General features: G+C 43.2%; 1 protein-coding gene and 1 non-coding gene across 5 annotated transcripts in view; one reads left to right on the top strand and one right to left on the bottom strand.

Moving 5' to 3' along the window:
* Nucleotides 1-19224, bottom strand: part of NLGN4X (neuroligin 4 X-linked) — a 539607-nt gene that overhangs the window by 159367 nt on the left and 361016 nt on the right. The window lies entirely within an intron of this gene.
* LOC123619440 (U6 spliceosomal RNA) lies at nt 11742-11850 on the top strand. Its single transcript, XR_006728049.1, has one exon. It is a non-coding gene; the product is annotated as a U6 spliceosomal RNA (small nuclear RNA).

The raw sequence follows: 19224 nt of genomic DNA on the forward strand, positions 1-19224 counted from the left end.
GACTACAGAAACATCCTTGGCAAACTCGTGTTCTTTCCCCCCCTTTTTTTCCCCCATGAGCTGAGATAGGTACTGGTCCACAGGATAGCGTGGAGGGTGTATGCGTCCTCTTACTCTCGGGGACTGCAAGAGAAAGCTGGAGACGGATTTCCCTGGGGTTTGAGGGAGGTTTTGCTGCCTGAATAATCTACCTGTCAGGGACATTTTTCTCCACCTTGTCTTTCTCTTTTCCCTGCAAAACAAATGGAACTACTGAAGACCACAGGTGTGAGTTTCTGAGCGGGGACTAACAGCCCTCCAACGGCACTATTTCTAAGGAACTCCTCCATTTTTCTAGTCATCAGGTAAGCTTTCCAATATACTTTGAGTTATCTGTGAATCCCAGAGCCTCCTTTTGATGTGTATGTTAAAAGCCAGTCAAAACAACACCTTTTTATGACTTCCTTCCTTGTGCTACAATCTAAACAGCATTAAGCCTCCTCTTTATCCGCACAGCACAAGTCCAGAATCATCCCCCTGCCTTGTCTGAAAGTTAACGTCATCCATATTTTATTTCTCTTACTCTATAAATTGGGGGGTTTTTTTGCCCCCATTTTTCCCCAATAGCAGTTATGACTCTGCTTTGTTCAGATAAGGAACTTGATAAATATTTGCTGTTGGAATGAACTAATGAATCATACAGACTGACAGCAATAGCGCCAAGCTCATATATTTTAAAATTAGGATAACATACACACAGTTGGACTTGAGATTTACGATCTATTCTAGCATTGTCCCAGATGGTCAAATTTTCACCAGAGGACCTATGCCACCTTTGCCAAATTTGTGTCACTGTGCGCCAACAGAACAGAAGAGAGGCTCACAAAAGAAAATTTATTGTGCCATTGAGGTATTTGATGCTTTGAAGAAGGAAGATGAGTAAGGCATGGTCTCTACCCTCGGGGAGTGCATGATGCAGGTGAGGGTGAAATACGCAAGGGTGGTGACTGGAGGGGCAGTCATCAGACAATATATAAGAAACTGCATCATCAACTAGGAAAGGGTGAAATGAGGAGACACAGGTAGAAAAAACTTTTAAAGTGTGGGGTGAGAGATCAAGAAAGACTACTGCAAGATGTAAAGGCTGAGCTGGGTCTGAGAAGTGATGACTAAGTTAGAACTAAAGGGCTTTCCAAGCAGGGAAGAGGTATCAGAGAGGAAACGGGTTGCTGAGCCAGCACTCTGCTCGGTGTTAATGCCCAGTGGGGGGGTCTTCCTAGGTCCAACTGAACATGCATGGTCAGGAGACCATCCAAGGTCAGCAGGGCACCAGCCAACTCAGAAGGACAGAGGACAGGGAGCTGGAGCTTGTCAGCAGGGCTGCAGCAGGCATCTGGGAGCTATTGACTCCACAGGTGGCCACTTAGATGCCAAGAGACAAGATCTCTACGAGGTCCACACACATGGGGGTTAGCTTCTCCCTGGTGTAGGAACTCCTGGCTTCACAGGAGCCAACATTGCCTACAAACACCCCAGAAGCAGAGCTCCCAGGATCCCCAGAGTGAACATGGCAGTTACCCAAGACATTGCCCTCAGGGAAGCCAAGGTTGTAACATCGCCTGTGGAATTCTTGTAGTTCTTCATGGTTCTACCCAGTCCCAGATGCACTTTCCTGCAATGGTGACCACTGTATGGTAAGGCAAGTGACCACGATCATTACTGCCCTGCCCTTCAACTGGTTGAAAGGTGAACAGAGCCAGACAGTCAAACAAAGGTCAGATTCTCATGCAAGGGAGTGAAGGTCTTGTCACTATGTTACCTGCCGATACTGTTAAAGTCTGACCCCATTCAAATCATCATAGCAACAGCAGACAGCACGGCCGCCTAACAGGATTATACCAATGAAGTGACGGAGAAGCAGAGACAGCCAATTAGCAGCCCTTGACCAGGCAGGAGAAGGGAGTGAAATCAGGAAGGAAGAATGAAACCGAAGTCTGTATGACTGCACGTCTGTAATTCAGACTGACTCACGGAGAACCGACGCTCACGGTACAGAGGAAAGGTGCTCAGGAAAACGTGTGCGAGCAGAGGGAGCTCTGGTAGCTACACCATCACTTCTGGAGAGCTTGCTGCAGGCCAGGTACTGGGCTGGTGCGCCCAGCAGCCCACACGTGTACGGGCAAGACCGCTGCCACGGAAGCAAGAGACGTAAGATAAATCAGAGCCTTTGGAAGTTACCGAGAAGGGCACGCTGGAGGGGACGTAGTTACCCCGTGAGCAGCGCAGAGACAGAAAACTTCACGGAGAAGGTTGAGTGTGTTAGGAATCGAATGGAAGGGGTACCAGGTCTGCTGAGACTCTGATCTGGTCTTCCTGGACTTGATGGGCAGGGGTGGAGACGAAACTCGTAAAGAGCAGGGAACGTCTAAAGCATTTCCAGCAGGAAAGAAAGGTGACCACATCGGTATTTCAATTTAATGTCTTTTTTTTTCAATTTTTTGTTTTTTGTTTTTTTGGGTTTTGTGGGGGACAGATAATTAGGTTGGTTTGTTTGTTTATTTAGATGGAGCTACTGGGGATGGAACCCTAGACGTCACGCATGCTAAGCACATGCTGTACCACTGAGCTGTGCCCTCCACTTACCCACGTCTGTATTTTTACAGATAACTCTAGACACGTCACTGAAGATGGAGGTTCCTGAGAGGGAGAGTGACCATCATGTAGATGCAAGACAGTGGGGACCTAAAAGGAGGTGGGAGGAGAACACGGGGAGGACAGACAAGAACTGAGGTCATCTCAGGAGCAATCTCTTATGGTTTCCATTCCCTCGTGGACTGGCCCCCACAGCCAGAAACATGAACTTTGCCCTGATGTAGCACCTTCTTTCCCTCCCAATTCCTCATCATTAAAGTCAGTCTCCAAGACATACCAGCAAAATCTCTGCGTAACTCTAATCCCAAGAGGATGCCGTGATCTCTGCACTGCAGACTGACATTAGAGGGTCTAGGGGAGGGTAGAACCGACCTCACTTACAACACGGCAAAGGGGAATGAACGTTTAGCATCACAGGTCTCTTAACACGTGAATGCAGGGCAACAAAAAACAGCGTCATAAACAGCCGCATAAACCGGTCTTACCTGGACCGTATCAGAATCACCCACAGCAGCAACAGCTTACAACACAGACGTGACCACGCAGTAGATTAAGAGGGTCTGAGGCATTATCATTTAGGAATAGAGAGCTTCTGGTGGAATCTGGCTTTTTTCTTTTTTTTTTTTCCTAGTGGTTCTGATGCACTGTTTGAGAGTTTCATGGCAGCAAACATCTTACAAAGGTACAATGGTCTAGCCTTGATCGTCTCTTAGGACCCACATTGGAGGAAACGCTCTGCAGTCAGAGTTGGGACCCTCTCTGCATCGGCTCCCAGACAAACTCCAGGGGAAACTTGATCCTCTCCAATGCCCCGTACCGGCCACCATGTGATGTGCCGAAAGCTGCAGGTGGAAATGCTGGATGTACTCAACCACACTCATTACTGCGTCACTGAAATAAAAATACCAATTAAGCAGACTAACCCTATGGGTCTTTCTTATTTCCTCGGCAGAGGAAAATGAGGGGTTACAAGGTTCATCTGACTGATAGCGTGCGCTATGGTTCTCAGTGTTCAGCGTTGATTTCAAATGGATGCCAATTAACGCTTGAGGGGCTGTTTTTTAGCATCATCGGTGATTTTCTGACCCTAAAAGAACAAAGCCCCTACTTCCAACATGTTCTTTCATTAAAATTCCAAACCATACATTTTTTTTAAAATCTTTCTTCTTTCACTCCCACATACATTTTAAATATAAAAAGTCATGTACAACCTGCCAAGCCTAATATGGTCACAGGTTGTGTGTTTGAAAATGTTTGTGTTCCAATTTTGGTAACTAATCCATAGGGAGGAATTTATATCGTGGGGTGCAAACATATTTTTATGTGATCTTATCTCACAATTTGCCTTAGCATCAGTAATATTACATTCTGAAATTCTACACTTTTATACACCAGTATTGTCTCATTTCTCCACAAATTTTTTTCCTCTAGCTTTAATAGGAATTGCCCCCTTTTTTTTCCTCTCATCTCTTCTCTATATGAGAAGCACCAAGCTAATTATCCAACCACTGACCAATTTAACCAAAAGGGAAATTAATACAGAAGTCTGGCTTACAGCATATGATATCACGCATATGTGGAATCTAAAAAAGTAAAAAAAGGGAGACAAATAAACTTAAATATAAAACAGAAACAGACTCACAGACATAGAAAACAAACTTGTGGTTGCCAGCGGGGAGGGGGGGGAAGGGACAGACTGGGAGTTTGAGGTTTGTAGATACTGACAGGTATATACAGAATAGATAAACAAGTTTATAATGTAGAGCACAGGGAGATATAGTCGAGATCTTATAGTAGCTCATGGTGAAAATGAATATATGTATGTTCATGTATGACTGAAAAATTGTGCTGTGCACCAGAAAGAGATACAACACTGTAAACTGACTATAACTCAATAAAATAAAATAAAAAAAAGAAGAAGTCAGGCTTATGAAAAGGCAAGAATTTGTAGGAAGACACTTCTTTGCCAGGTTCAGTGCATTTTTGTTTGCTTGGCAAATGACATTTCTTCGGTTTGGTCGGTCACCAGTTTTGGAAACTGCACATGGGATTTACAGCAATGCGCCTTGTCTGATCCCTCTGGCCCCACAGAAAGTTGGGTTCCTTGCAGCATGACCCTGAACTCCTACTGTCAAGTTTATTACATTTCAGCAAACTTGCAAGGCTATTTCACAGGGTGAAAAGCCCAAAGTGTACCCCAGAATATTTCTCTGGGATAAAATTGTTCTATTCTTTGCATTTCTATATTTTTCCCCCTGTCTTTCCCCTAGCACCCTGAATTCCTAATGCTCATGGAGACCTTCCTTGGCTGTGCAGGCTTAAGTGTCCCCATCATACACTTAAAGTTACTCTCACAGTTCTTATCACAGTCTGAAATTCTGTTCTTCATGGATTTGTTTACTGGGTTATCATCTTCCTCCCCCACTACGGAGAGAAAGACATTTGTGTAAACTGTTTACTAGTGTGGCCTCAGGGTCAAGAACAAGGGTTCATCAGTATTCACAGAACAGAAAAGAAAGGAAGGAAAGAGAGGAAGGAAGGAAGGACAGAAGGAAAGGAGGAAAGGAAAAGAAAGAAAGGAAAGGAAAGAAGGAAGAAGAAAGAAAGGAAGGAAGGAAGAAAAGAAAGGAAGAAAGAAAGAACGAAAGAACGAAAGAACGAAAGAAAGAAACAAAGAAAGAAAGAAAAGAAAAGAAAAGAAGAGAAGAGAAAAAAGAAAAAAAGGAAGAAAGAAAAAAGAAAAGAAAAGAGAAAAAGAAGGAGGGGAAGGGAAGACAGAGGTTCAGGCAGTGGAGTGGCCTCCGAAAGGTTCACCTCCCCTGCGGCCATGCATCCATGTTGTCTCTGCTCTAAGCCCCTCTCCTCCTGGTCCTTCTCTACTAACTTCTGATCTCTTCTGACTTGTCGCATCTCACTACTGAGTATGCCCATCCTGGCCAAGCTGGTTGTGATGGGGGATGAAGGGACAGGATTGTTTCCATGACAACTAAGCAGAGCAACTCTAATTATACGCTCCCGACAATGTACCCAAAACCCGATGTCCACCGGGTTACCCAGTGACCCCAGCCACTGAGACAAGAGTCACCATTTTCTAATTCACCACAGATCACAAGTACCGTACTGCGAGTTTCTAGATCACGTGGAAACCATTCAGGACTGGCTCCCCGTCGCTCCCTGAGTCACGGTCCGGGGGCATCTGAACGAGGTAATAAAAGGAGGGGCATGCCCTCGTAAAGAGAACTGAGAGGTGCCCTCTGTCCTTCGTCACGGTTGTCGCGATGATGTTAACAGTCTGTGCGCAGTGGCCAGAGAATCTAGCTGGAAAGGCTGCTAGCCCCGCGCCTCATCTGAAGACTGCGAGTCATCTCCTCGCCCTAATGCTCCGTGTCCACGTCTATAAAATCACGTTCATAAGTAATGTCACTTTCTGGCCCTACTCGGAAAATTCAGATAAGGTTTACGTCCACTGTCTACTCGAATGCCGCCCAGAAGAGACGCGCGTCCTAACCTCCTTCCTTAATCTGCGTCCTCCTCAAGCACCGCCCACCCCCATCCTACTTTAATGACCACAGTGACCGACTTTATAATCCTGAGCCCGTCTCTGCGCGTTCACCTCCCCCCGCCGGAAGGTGCAGCCACGACAGCAGGGGGCCCCAGGGCCAGCTACGGCTCGCTCTTCAGTGTCGGGCACACAGTAGGAATTAAATAAACGCTCGATTCGTATGAGAATAAATACCCTAAAGCAGACAGTTGTATCCGGCACACAGTAAACACTCCACCGATGTGAGTGGCGTTTGTGTGTTTAAAACACTAAGGAGGACCTTGGCGTTGTCCTCTGTGTCATTTTTGTCACCCAAAGGGAAAGGGGCTTTTGTTTACTGCAAAATTCATAACTTCAGAGGTGAGGTTTCACACAAGAGCCATCAAACTCAAAGCGACGCTTTCTTCAGGGTGAACATCCTCTGTTCCAGCCATTTTCTCTAACAAGAGGTCCGTGGGGACAGGAAGCAAATGTATTCTGCCTTTTGGAGGCGCTTACTATCTATTTAGGAGGAGAAGTAACGTGAATGTATGCAAAGTACAATAGGAGTCCTATGGACGTGACAATACTTGACAGTTTTAGGTCCAAGCTAACGTCAATTCCATGCGGTTCCGACGGAATCTGACATACACAAAGAAGAAGATCTGGTGTTCCAAGTGAGTGATCCTGACACTCAGAATCCAAATCAGGGAGCCTTCCTCCTTTCTGGGTCACACACTTCTTTGAGGGGGCGTTCCTTCCATTGGAAAATACATTCTAACTAACAGAAGTGCCATAAAGGTTAGGGGGGTATCTTGGATCACCTGGGTTCACGGCGGTCAGCTGAAAACAGCTAGTTTCAAGGATGCAAAATTATCTTCAGTATGCACGAAAGGGTGATATAGGCAAGGTCCACAGCGTCAGAATTTCAGGACTAAGTAGAAATTTGAAATTTAAATGAAAGGATTAGGAGATTACAAACGACCAGTTACAAAGATAAATAAATCACAGGGATGTCATGACTAGCAGAGGAAACACAAGTCAATAACACAGGGGGAACTTGGGAAGGTGTGGAATTTATGAAAAACATCAAATCACCACGTTGTCCACCTGAAACTACTATCATATTGTAGCTCAACTGTACTCCCATAAATAAAGAAAGAAAACATAATAGTGGCGCATCTCTCTTAGCTGATCTAAATGTCTTCTCCAGGGATTGGCGTGTTTTACTGACAGCCGCAGACGCCGTAGGGACTAAAAGCAAACTCCCTACTATTTGGGAGGAATTTATTTAGCTTGGAAACTCTCCCTGGGCCAAAAGCAACAAGGGTGCCTTTCTTTGGAAAACAAATTGACCCAGTGGAGACAAGATAATAGTATTTAAAGTAATAGTCAAATCTTGATCAACAATTGCCAAGGCGTCCCCAAGCTCATGGCAGAGACGGCGGCTGTGAGGCAGGCAGTCAGGCGGGAGGATGCTGGCCAGCGATTTCAGACCGGAGCTTTGTCCCTGTTCCTTCCCTTGCCGGCTACCATCTCCTCATTTGCCTACAGGTCAGATCCACACCTTTATACGGTTGAGGCCACATGACCTGCAGGGCTGGCTGCAAACCACAGCCCGCAGTTAGAGGTGCAGCCACGTGCATCACTTTTGGGGTAGCTTTCCAGAACAAGTGCACACAGAGCTGCAGAAGCCAATCCTGGTTATTTTTTCCTCTCCTTGTCCAGTACAAAAGTATCCTCTCCTCCAAACCCTCACGGCCCCTGGAAGGACACCCTCAGTGCCCCCAGTACACGTCAGTCCTCGTCCACAGGGAGGGAGGGGAGTAGCACCATGCAGAAGGGCGTGTGGGTTCTCTCACGCACCTGCGTGTAGTGGCCCAGATGGACATGCACGTGTGTGCTGAGTGTGTCTCTCCAGGTACCTACCTCACTTAATGGGCATCCTCGGTCTACCAAAATCAACTCGTCAGAAAGTACGTAAGGGCCACCACCAAAGCAGAAAGTCATCTGACGTTATGGTATGGAATAACGAAAAGTTACGAATGTAACGGTAACTCTATCTGAGATGTCCACAAGCACACATACGTTGCCTGCAAATTGTTTCCCTTCTTTTTTCCCCGAGGTTACCTTTGTTTTCACAGCATTTATTGAAATGCAACTTGGTGTGCATTGAGTCTAAAGAAAACGTTCAGCTTCTTAAAATAAAAAGCCATCTGATAAACTAAAATAAAAATACACTGTCATCAGTTAGTTAAGGTAAATATACTGTGCGCTTAGATTGTTGGAATAAAAACTTTTTAACCTTTATTGTTTGCACAATTCTACTTACACAGCGTGGATATCAAGTTTTCACATAAGCCTTTTCTTTGCTATAAGAGAAACAAAATACAAGGTGGGCAGGGCAGCAAGCAAGACAGCTGGTCTGCCTCGCTGGGGGGACGGCTCAAGTTGCCACCAAACCCCAGGGTCACTTGATACTGTTGCCTGCGGTGAAGGTTCCGGAATTGTACTAGAGGAGAACAAATCTGACTCCATATCAGATGTGTTCCTTTGGCCTGAACCCCGTGCCCTGTTTTATAGGCTTTGTCTCGCTAGCTCTGCACTCACGTAAACGTAACAAGTTGCAGAACAGAGAATAACATTTGTTTCGTTGGAGGTTTTGCAGGAGCACCATGAGCTGGCCCATGTGGACAGCTGCAGGAACAAAGGATTCCTGCACCAAGAAGTCTGCAACAACCAACCACGCCCCCTCCCCTGGTTTGGTTTGGTTTGGTTTGGTTTGGTTTTGTTTTGTTTTGTTTTGTTTTGTTTTGTTTTGTTTTGTTTTGTTTTGTTTTGTTTTGTATAAAAGGAGCCTGCATTCTGACCAGAGCAGGATGGCTCTCAAGACATTAGTCTGCCACCCTCTCGGTCTGCCGGCTTTCCGAATTAAGTCGCTATTCCTTGCCCCAACACCTCATCTCCCGATTTATTGGCCTGTCACGTGGGAGGCAGAACGAGTTTGGACTCGGCAACAGAATCACTCCAGGTTGGTAAAAGCCAAGCATCAGAGTGAGAAGGTGTGTCTGGGCAGGACCTTTTTCCCACTCGGTTGATCTGCTGGACAATGTGGCCCCGACAAGAGGAAAGGGTTTGCCTCCCTGGGGACAGAGGCTGGGAGACGTTCCAGAGGCAAACCACTCAAGGAAAAGCATGATCTCAAGGACACAAAAGGACACTGGGTCTGGAAGGCATGACATTACACCATCTCACTGCTGCAAGTGTTTCCCTTCCGTCCGAACGCCATCCCCTGGCCCATGCTCGAGAAACAAGAAACCAAAACTCTGGAACCGGAAACCCAAGAGGAGTCAAATGCCAGACGAGGCAGAGAAATGAAGGAATAAATGATCCCATTTTCCAACAGCAGGATTACGCCACCCACGTCGAGCTGCAGGAAACTTCTCACCAAAGATGTAGACAAAAAACTGAGAGACGTCCCCATGTTTCTTCAAGTGTGCTATGATGCATGAAGGCTTGGGCGATTCATGTCATGTCAAATAAATATTTTTAATAATTCACTGAATAATTTTCCAATATAAAATAATTACCCTCCACCCACCTTTTCATGACCTGAACTCACCCAAGGAGATCCTATGTTTCTAATAGCCTGTAATTTGGGTAAAAGTCATCTCTCTAGTGCATTTGTCAATAGAGATTATTTGCAAAGAAGTATTTGAGAGATAGTAGGTCATGGGAACGCCATCTACAGCGTAGAGACTACAGTGAACGATGCTGTGTCGCATATTTGAAAGTTGCTAAGAGAGCAGATCTTACAAGACTTCAAAATTCTGTAACTATGTGTGGGGAGGAATGTTAACCAGACTTATTACAGTGATCACTTTGCAGTAGACACAAATATTCTATCATTATGTTGTACACCTGAAACTATTATAACGTGTGTGAATTATAACTTAATGTAAAAGAAGAATGAATATATGTATGTCTATGCGTGACTGGGACATGGTGCTGTGCACCAGAAATTGACACCTTGTAACTGACTACTTCAAGTGAAAAAAAAAATGTCTGTTGTTTAAAACCCCCAGTGAGTGGCATTTTTGTTACAGGAGCTTGAATGAACTAAGGCCACGAGTATGTAACATACATTCCTGGGACAGAATTGCTGGAGAGAAAATTAGAGTCTCTTTTGGAATTTGAATCTTTAATACCGAGTCTTCCAAAAGCTTCCATCCATTCATCCACCCACTAGCAAAGTGTGAGAAGGCTCCTTTGACCATGCCCGCAGATAAATGCATTTAGCTTTGCCACTAAGCTAGGCAAAAGTATAATAAAATCAAGGAAAATAAAATAACATTGATTTGCCTTTCAATAAACATCAGTGGGTTTTGGCATTTCTGTTGATGAGTTTTAGACAGTTTACATCCTCAACTATAAGCTTCCTAACAGTTCTGACAGTCATTTACAAGACTCCCCTCTATATTTTGGGGTGCTGCTTAATTTCTCAACTTTATTCTCTATTCAGCGTTCTCCTGGGCACAGAGTTTCCATCTCTGACTCACAGCACTTCCCTCCCTGCCTGCAGTTCACGGTGGGGCAGGCATTTCGCACCAGGTGAGATTTGCAAATCCACGAGACGGGGGAGAGGTGCACACCGGGACCCTATGGAAACTCGCCAAAAGTGCCAGCTCAAGCAGTTTCATTTTCTACGTGACATTTGTCACGCGGCACGCACGGCCTACTTTAAATTGCACATCTGACCTTTTTCACAATAGCAGCGAATGCCAAGAGGAAATGCAACGGCCTTCACTTTGTCTCCTAAGCCTCTGGAGAAGCTGTTTTTCACGGTCCGTGGCTAGAGATCTATGGTGAGATGGTCAAAGTGCCTGAAAACCAGCCATCAATATCCAGGCAGTTTTCCATCCGGGGGGACGTCAGACACATGTGTGGCCCTGTCTGGGGGGGGGGGGGGGGAGCTGGTTTTCCTGTGCTTTGGTTCAGGAATGGCGCTGCGGGATGCCACCAGGGTTGAACCGCAATACAAAGGAAATCCACTCTTAATATGGCATTTATACAGGGTAAGCCAAGCAAATCCCCCTACCGCCCATTTTAAGGACAAAATTAGTTTACACTGTGGGGTCACTAAAGAGAGGTTGTGTAAGTCTGTCATCAAACACTCTTAGGGACTAACGCTGGAAAGGTAAAAACTAAACTTCCCCTTTCTCCATCCAAGTACCCTAACTACGATTTTCCATTTAGCTTTTTAACTGAAGTAACAATAGATGCTGGTGAGTTTTGAATATGTTTGATGATAATATAATATATACATATATATATTATATATGTATATATTATTTTATATATATAAATAGTGCTCAGTTCACATAGATAATTATTTTAAATTAAGGAACACATCTCTTGACAAATACAAGGCAGCAGAATTCACATCATTCAATAAAGAAAAAAATTATATATATACATCCACAGTCATTTATATTTGGATATGTTTAATGAAAGAAAAATAATTTAACTTTAAAAGCTGTTCTGATTTAAGAATTAATGAACTAAAACGAAGTGTTAAGAAGTCCTTCTGATGCTCACTTCGGCAGCACAAATTCTAAAATTGGAGCGACACCGAGAAGATTAGCGCGGCCCCTTAGAGCAAGGATGACATGCAAATTCGTGAAGTGTTCCATATTTTTAGGGATGAATTTGGGAGTTTGAGATTCGCAAATGCTAGCCACTGTATATAAAAATAGATAATAAAAAAAAAAAACGAATTTCTTCTGTATAGCATAGAGAACTATATTCAGTATCTTGTAAAAACCTTTAGTAAAAAAAGAATAAGAAAATGAATATATGTATGGATATGCATGACTGGGACATTGTGCTGTACACCAGAAATGGACACATTGTAACTGACCATACTTCAATTAAAAAAAAAAAAAAGTACCTCTCAATTGTTTGAACTATTTCTTCTTTAAGGATAATAGATTTCTGGTTCTATGTATTTGGCGTGAAAATAATTTAACTATTCTTCCAAAATCTTGAAAACATAAAATAGCAAGGATATGAGATCTCAACTGCGAATATTCATGGGATGTTAAGGAAAACACAACCATTTAAAATTTTAAGTTCTCTTGGAAAACGTATCTCGGCAATCTTCCCCCCCCCACCTCAAAATGTGTATTCAGTATTTCTTTTGTCCATTTTGACTTTCCATTCATGAAGCTACAGCATCCATGGAGGCACTGAGATTGTGATTTACTATAAACTGACCGTGAAATGCAACCATCATGATCATTACAACAATTACTGCAACATGAAGAATCCCATGGATGGAAATGCTCAAAGATAATCGTTATTCAGTGTCAAGAAATAAGTCATTTTTCTGATAACCGGGAGGACAGTGCCCTAAGGCCTCTTCGGATGCTTTATCATCACCAATCAAGTTAAAGGTTTCAGTGATTTTCATTCCACGAGGAATCAAATGAACAGATATCACCTTACAAAATTAAAGCACGTAGCACGTAACACCACAGGTTCTTCAAATAAACAGGAGCCTCTCTTATGATAGCAACGAATCCCCTGTCAGTCCAGGAAACATTCATTTTAAATCTAAAAGGGTTTAAAGCTCATTTACTTCCTCAGTTCCCAGAGGAAGTAGATCTCATCTGTCTATGACATTCAAGGGCACACATCATGCTGCCCAATTGTGGACCCACCATTCCTCCCCCAGCCCAGGACCATGTACTACATGGTTTTGCTCACAGCCACCGTAAGAACTGCCCTCCAGCCCCATTTGTCTGCATGTCTCTGTTTTTCCCACTGGACTCTCTTCCCACGGGCTCACCTAAACATGATTCAGGCATCAGATCTGAGAACATACCATATGTAGCCTCCTGTCTGTCCCCACAACTCTTATCTGGCAGATTCACCACACAATTTATAACACAGTATTTCTTATCAGGCTCTCTGCTTCAGGAGTGCCTTGGTCCGGTTTACGACCAAACTCCCTGCTCCACCCCGTGTCTGGTACCTAGAAAGAGATGCATAAATGTCTTTTGCCTTGGCTTTGTTTTATCACAGGAATGAGACAGGAGATTTAAAGGACAATAAAAATACCAAACCGTCTTCCGGTTATGATCAAAAAGCTTTGCTTATGTAGGTAGAAAGTCAATAAACGACTTTCTCCAAGAATAAAACTGAGGGTACTGCTCCTTCCTGAAATGTTCACTGCGTTTCCTGAAATGTTCACTGCGTGACAATGTTTACGTCACACGGCATCGGGGTCCAGTCCCACTGGAGACGGTGATGTAACCCATGGCAACGCCATGCACACATCTCAGGGCGTTAGTGATGGAGAGGAAAGGCTGTCTGGCTTTATCATCCGATCAGTGCAGTGGATCACTCCCGCATCGATGGAAAATTTGCTGTAACTCCTTTATCTCTCTCTCTCATTTTTTTTTTTTTTGACATGTAGGTAATTGACAATGTTCTTGGTAGTTTCTGGTGTACAGTATAGTGAGTGATTCAGTGATACATGTTATGTATACTTTTTCATATTCTTTATCCTATTTCTGATTTCAGTTTGAAAGCTTGCATTTAGTTGTTTTTTTCATTGTATCCTCAAAAATACAGCAGCACTCAGGTAAAACTGAGACAACCTAAACCATGCCAGGTTCTGTACTATGTTTGGTAATTTTCTGTTAAACAATGTTACCTCTGTAAAATAGTGTAAGTGATTATCACTGTTTATCATTCATATCATAATTTACTACATAACATGCATAAATTACATAGTTAATTATCTGCTATACATGCTAGGGTTATTGTTGATATTACCCTCCTTAAAATATTTCTGTGGAGTGATATTTTTCAATCCGATGATGCCTGTCATGAAAGGAAACAGTATTCAACATTTTATCATCATGAAAGTTGGCCAAGGTCCCTCAATCATGACCACTTCTCTGATTTTCCTTTCAAATATGTATCTTGGGAAATGCACCCTATGAGCATTGATTATGTAAGATTTATATTACATATTTATTTTATTTGCCAGACATACATTAGTCACTGATGAAATCATCTTTAAATCACTATTCCTTGAGTAATATTTTGCACGAAGTATTACTCTCAGAGGACGCTTGCCCGACAGGCAATAGCTTCCGAAATCATACATCATGAAGTTGTATGTATCTAGTAACAGACAATGCTCTTCAAGTCTTTGTTTAGACGAGGATTTAGAAATGGAACCCCTCTTTATGGGAACCTCTACTTGAGTCTCTTGTAATGGTCCGTTGTTTTCCATCTTAAGTGTTTTCCATCTTATGAGCTTCCCACGCAAGGAGGTGATCTAGACAGAAACTAAGTGGAGATTCAACACAACTTTCCATTCTCTTTTCCAGAGTCTAAGTGTAATAGAAAAGAATAAATCTGACTCCATATGAAATCTGTTTCTTTTCCTTTAACCCTGTGCCCTGTTTTCTGGGCTTAGTCTCGCTAGCTCTGCACCTTTTGTAAAAGAATGTTGCCTCGAGCCTGAAATAGACAGGAGAGCCCGTTCTCAAGGCTCTGACCTTTACAGATGTTAACACTGTTGCACGTATATAAAGATAACAAATTGCAGAATGGAAAATAACGATTGCTTTGTTGGAGGTTTACAGGGACACTGTGATCTGACCACACGGACAGCTGCAAGAACAAAGGATTCCAAGAACAAAGAATTCCTAACCCAAGAAGTTTGCAACAACCGACCACACCCCCTCCCCTTTATAGCATAAAAGGAGCCTGAATTCTGACTTGAGTAGGATGGTTCTCCAAGACATTAGTCTGCCATCCTCCCGGTCTGCTGGCTTTCTGAATAAAGTCATTAATCCTTGCCCCAACACCTCAGAGTCTCCCGATTTACTGGCCTGTCGTGCAGCGAGCAGAACGAGTTTGGACTTGGTAACATAAATACATCATTAACCCCTCTCTGATTTCCTTCCCAAGTATCTCTTAAACGGCCTCTCTTCATCTTGGCCGTTCTGGTCAGGGCTACCAGCCTCTCTCTGGATAACAGAGTGACGTGCTGATTCAATGCCCGCCCGCTCTTCCTGTGGCTCCCAACTCTGAGGAATCCATCAAAACCACAGCACTGACCCGGACACACCCCTGCGTAAAGTTCTCCAACAGGGACCTGGATGACTTGGTCACTTTATGTTGTCAGCCTCATCTTACGTTTCTCTTTATTTTTCTGCAATGAAAACGTGCCAGCCCCAAACCCAGGGACAGGAGACCCTCACACTTATTCTTCAGCTCCTCGACTGTAGGGCACTGCCACCTGCCTCAGCTCAAATGCCACTCGGTCCTCTTCTGACTGATGACACTGGTTTGCTGGTTCGTGACCACAACATTCTACCTTTCCTCCATGGGGTTGACCATGGCGTGTCATTATAAATTCCATTGGCTATTTTTTTTTTTTACAATTATTATTGGTTGTGCTTGTACTTCTACTGTAAGTTCCTTGAGGAACAAAGACAGAGCATCCTTCTCTTGACCATCTTCCCCTCAGACACTGACATTTCACTTCACACGGAGTAGCTGCGTATAAATGTTTGTAAAACCCATGAATGGAATAAAAATTATCTGTACCCAATGAGAGGAAAACATGACATATGAAAATATGACATATGAAGTTAGCACCTCGGATAATCACAAGTGAATTCCTTACAAAAATTCCTAATTTGGAAACCACTTAATTTCAACCACAAGACAACAGTTTTCCATAATGGTAAGAAAAATATGACCACAGCATTAAAGTTGTAATAAAGACCATAACAGAGAGAACTCTAATGAGAAAAGGTACATGCACCCCAGTGTTCACAGCAGGACTATTTACAATAGCCAAGACTTGGAAGCAGCCTAAATGTCCATCGACAGATGACTGGATAAAGAAGCTGTGGTGTACTTATACAATGGAATACTACTCAGCTACAAAAAAGAATAAAATAATGCCATTTGCAGCCACATGGATGGACCTGGAGATCATCATTCTAAGTGAAGTAAGCGAGAAAGAGAAAGAAAAATACCATATGAGATCTCTCATACATGGAATCTTAAAAAAAAGAGGGAAAAAAAGGACACTATGAACTCATCTACAAAACAGAAACAGACTTGCAGACATTGTAAACAATCTTATGGTTACCGGGGAAAATGTGTGGGAGGGGACAGATTTGGGAGTGTGAGATTTACAAATGATGGCCACTGAGTATAAAAAATGATTTTTTAATAAGTTTCTTTTGTACAGCACAGGGAACTATGTTCAATATCTTGTAATAACCTTTAATGGAAAAAAATAGGAAAACGAATATATGTAGGTATATGCTTAACTGGGACACGGGGCTGTACACCAGAGATGGACACATTGCAATTGACCGTACTTCAGCTTTTAAAAAAAAAATGACTACATATAAAATCCAACGTAATGTATTAGAAATGACAGTGAATGGCTTTTGGGTAATGTTCAATCAATGTAAGTAACGATGAGCAAATGTGAATGCTTACTGAGCTAAACACAGCTGAATGACTTCCGATTCCTTACATCCTGAGACTAATTCCCCTTCCATCCTGTGTTGTCCACTAGGAGTTTAATGCTCAGCTATGTTGCCTGGGTGAAAAGGAGAGCTTGCTAGTATCTCTACAAGCTTTCATATTATCCCTGAATTATTCCATAGAGCACAAGGAGACAGCAGGTGTTCAATGAATCACTGCTAAATTGAAAGATACGGGAATTGAGGGACATTTTTATTTAAACTGAAGTCGCCTACCAATGGTAACAGATGTCACATGTCTACAAGTAGCATGTAATTAATTTCTGCTTTTGTTTGCCTGCCCATGTATTCACCCCAGGGGTATAAGAAAGAGAAAAGTGGGTGAAGTGTGGGAAACAGGGCTACCCAGCCCCATCCAAAAATAAAAGGGTTGGTGGGGCGGTGGGGGTAGGTTGAACAGCATGGGAAACCACCCACACCAACATTTTGGTAAATGAAAGCAGCAAAGAAGCAGTGATGTCAAAGAGCATCCTTTAGAAAGAGTCCAACATGGCAAAGTCGGACATGCTTGCCGGGAGACTGCGGAGGAGACAGAGAAAATGCCTTGGCTTCAGACGTCAGCAAGCGGGAGGCTGACCTCACCTGGCCACTTAACCACCGCGTGCCCCAAGCTCCTTTTCTGTAAAAGGAAGATAATTAATGAGACCATGGTGGTCCGTATCAGGCACCATGGGCTTGCAAGTTGGTGAACCGCGCTGACGAAAGATCTGAGAATAATCTGAGCAGGACACAGTAATATTCCCCCAGCCCTACACTAAGATCAGCTCTCCTGGAGCCATGAAGCCGGAATGTGTTCTGCTGACCTAATTTTAGTCTTTGCTTTGTAAGTATTTCTAATAATCTTAGGGATGAGCTAAACTTTTAGTGTTTGGTCTTCCCATATTCCACTATTAATGCATAAACCAATACGTGGATAGAGTATACTATTAATATGTGATTATACATTCCACTCAATGTATTTAGATCAAAGCTAAATAAAATTATTTTCATCTTAAGAATTCCAGTAGGGTACCAGGAATAATGGAGTATAAGGTCATTATCACATACCTGAGATGGGAAATCAGCCAATAATTATAATGCCGTATCTTTATCTTTCAACTTATTTTTGCCCCCTTATTTTGATTTTCCCTTATCACGGCCTCATTTTTAGACACGTAAAAGCTGTTGATACAATTCGATGAAGGTGCATACTTGTTCCCATAAAACACCAAGTTCATGCTGATATTCGAGGGGATATAAAAATAACAATATAATCTTTTTTTTCCATCAATGGGGGTGAAGATTTTAAGAGTCAATCCAAGAGCATCTTTAGGAACTTTGTAAACAAACACCAGCATCTTATAACCTTATAACCTTGAAGTGAGTGAAAGATTTAAAGCAGGGTTTTCACAATAGATGGTGCATTTTCGAGCAGGGGCTCTCAAACGGGGATGACGTTGACCCACAGAGGAGATGTGACAATATGTGGAGACGTTACTGGTTTTCAAAACTCGAGGTGGGGGTTCTACTGGGATCTAGTGGGTAGAAGGCAAGGATGGTGATAAAGATTTTCCGATCCACAAGTCATACCCAGGCTTACATGTCACTAGTGCCAAGGCTGAGAGATCCAGTCATAAAGGGAAGAGAGAGAGGAGGGAAGGAAGGGAGGGAGGAAGGAAGGAAAGAGGGAGGAAAGAAAAGCAGCTTGGTATGATGATAGTCTGATATATGTAAAAAGACAGATCATTTATTCCTAAAAGTAACTCTGGGAACTAGACATTTTTGTCTCCATTTTACTGCAGGGGCATTAACAATACCTTAAGAGGTTAATGACTTGCCCCAAATATCACAGGTTCCAAGATTCTACCACGGGGAAGCCTTCTGTTTACATAAGGCGAGAATAAGGGGGCAGTGACTGGACGTTCTCAGCTTCCCAAGGTCCCCGCTTACGTCCCCCGTCTTCTGTGCCACAAAACGGAACCCTCGTGAAAGGAATACACATTTTCATACAATACTGGATGAGTGTCACCCACACACACGCACAAATGAAGTTACCGTTTGAATGCTGGTTTTCTTCTCATCCTCCTGTTTAGGATTAGTACGCACCATTACAACGTGCAGCTCTAGTCCTGTCAACTGCATAATGCTGTCAAATCCCTTTTCATGAAACCCATTCTCTCGTGGACCTGTGTTACAGAGTGAGAGAGAGTCCAATTCTCTCTGGGAAAAAAAAAATGCAATTGGCTTGTAGGAAACAGTATACGGGGACTGGATTTCACAACCAGATAGGATAAACATCACTATTTCCTCCGTTCCTTCCCTATCTCTTTCCTTCCTTCCTTCCTTCCCTCTGTCCCTCTCTTTGTTTCTCCTTCTCTTTCTTTCTTGATATGCTGAAACTTTCTGAAAGGAAAAGCTTCCACTTACACCAGCAGCAGATAAAGCAGCCCTCTGAGAGACCGCCTCTCTATAGTACAGTTGCATCTGGATTAAGACGTATTG

The sequence above is a fragment of the Camelus bactrianus genome, chromosome X, assembly GCF_048773025.1.
Source record: "Camelus bactrianus isolate YW-2024 breed Bactrian camel chromosome X, ASM4877302v1, whole genome shotgun sequence".
In the NCBI taxonomy this organism is placed as follows: domain Eukaryota; kingdom Metazoa; phylum Chordata; class Mammalia; order Artiodactyla; family Camelidae; genus Camelus; species Camelus bactrianus.